This window comes from Agrilus planipennis, unplaced genomic scaffold (genome assembly GCF_000699045.2).
Source record: "Agrilus planipennis isolate EAB-ADULT unplaced genomic scaffold, Apla_2.0 scaffold10, whole genome shotgun sequence".
Classification (NCBI taxonomy): domain Eukaryota; kingdom Metazoa; phylum Arthropoda; class Insecta; order Coleoptera; family Buprestidae; genus Agrilus; species Agrilus planipennis.
This window is the reverse complement of record NW_020442465.1, coordinates 1-2075: the sequence shown is the minus strand read 5'-3', so window position 1 is coordinate 2075 and position 2075 is coordinate 1. Positions and strand designations below refer to the sequence as shown.

Genomic DNA, 2075 nt, shown 5'->3' with positions numbered 1-2075 from the left:
TTTTATCAAGGCTAAAATATGTATAAATAAATAGCAGACACCGATTGAATCAATGTAGGATAGAAGAGGATGTAAAAATAAAATAAAAAATATTATCTCAGTATTGAACCTACAAGTTACAATTACATTTAATTGTTGTAGAAAATTACTTAAAATTTAAATGAAATTAATAAAAATAACTTTGAAAAATTACACTATGCAAATTGAAATTTTAAATAATATACACTTACTTGAAAATCTTTTACTTTTCTGTAATTTATATATATATTTTCTTTTTTTTATAACGAGAAGCATTTGGTTTCCAATATACTAATGTAGTATTATTAACTTTAAACAGTTTACATTAAAATACAAATAGAAAGCTTTTACATAATTTTCTTTGGAAATTTTACTTCACTAATATCTATCTAATATCTAATCTTATAACAAAGTAGACGAACTAAATTTAAAGTTACATAAACTAAAATACACCAAATAGTTCTAAGAAGAATATGTGAAGCAACTTACCATTGTAGTAGAAGTCACTTATCAACTCCATCGCTCTTCCCCCATCATCAGAATTTGGACAAACCTTTTATGGGTCTTTCTCCTTCAAGGATCAACCAAAAGCAGGTGCAACAAAATGAAACATTAATTATTAAAACTTCTAAGTATTATCAACTCTTTCAATTTCAGAATTTATAATTTTAATTATTATGTTTTTTTAATGACAATAAATTATGGGGAAGNTTTAAGGAAAAACGTAATTGTAAAAGAGAATTACCAAATAAGTAAAAATCTACATAAATTGTGAAAATGCATTAATGAACAAACAGGAATAAAAAGTATTATCAAAAAATATTTGCAGAAATTAAATGAAAAGTGTTTATAAATTTCAATTTTCAAAAGCAATTAAAATAATTCCTTGTCAGAAGCAATCAAAGTAATAGACCAAAAGAAAAAATAAGAGAAGTTAGGTGAATATAAGAGATAAAGTTATTTTGAAGATATAAATTTAAATAAGTATAAAAAACAATAATTGCTTTTAAGAAAAAACGTAATTGTAAAAAAAAGAATTACAAAAATAAGTAATAATCTACCTGAAATGTGAAAATGCATTAAATGAACAAATATGTAAAAACACCTGAAAAAAAAATACTCAAAGTTGCTTGTTTCCATAATGTTCTGAATACTAAAAAATGAAAGGTAAAACTAAAACTAATGTTACAATACAATCTATCAATATAAGTCTTGAAATAAAACACAGACTGATTATTATAGTCAATTAGGATAATTTATGTGTGTGAGAGGGATGATGTGTACAAGTGAATGAATATAGGGTGAAAAAGAGTGTATCTGTGAATATGAGGAATGTGAGAATATGAATGAAAGGGAGAGAGGAAATGAGGGTAAGGATGTGTGTGAGTGAAAGAGGTTGTAAATATGAATGATTATTTATGCTTGTTATCATCTTAGGTTGTAACTACTTTCTTAAAATATTTTTTTTTGTTACAGCATCCATTTTAAAAAAAGATTGTTTCGAGTATTTTTTTGGAGCATGGTACCCAACCTGGACAATGCGTGCAGTGAAGAAATTGAAGCGTCTAAGAGGTCGATGGAAATATCATGGATAAGAAAAGGTTACAAATCAGGTGGTTTTGGAAAAAGCAAGAGAACAATAGGAGCTATGGAAATCAACAAGAAATAAAAGAGGAGATAAGATGGTAGGACATCTTTTGAGACATGAAGTTGCAGCTACCGACTTATTATAAGTAGAAACTGGAGTAAAGAGAGGCAGAAGAAGACCTAGAACTACAGGTGCATGCAAATATCGATGATTAATTGTTCTGCGATGTACACCATCAATTTGTATCAAACTCAATTTGTACGTATACAGAGGATGGGCTATGTAGTATCGCGAAAGCTGTGCTTGCGTCCAGGACTGTGTCCTTTGACCTGATTTTTCCATTACGATGGCAATCTTAAGCAGTATTGACCTTAAGGAACATGTGAGTACACAAATATTTTTAAGATTTTGATGTAAGGAATGTTTAATGTTTAATTTCAACTTAAGATTTTATTGTATTAAAAGGAGA

General features: G+C 27.6%; 1 long non-coding RNA gene across 1 annotated transcript in view; it reads left to right on the top strand.

Moving 5' to 3' along the window:
- The window catches only part of LOC112906609, a 30243-nt gene extending 28432 nt beyond the window's left edge, over positions 1 to 1811 (top strand). Inside the window, exon 3 of the long non-coding RNA XR_003232461.1 lies at positions 1495 to 1811. This is a non-coding gene — a long non-coding RNA (uncharacterized LOC112906609). The remainder of the gene's footprint in view (positions 1 to 1494) is intronic.
- The last annotated feature ends 264 nt before the right edge of the window (positions 1812 to 2075 follow it).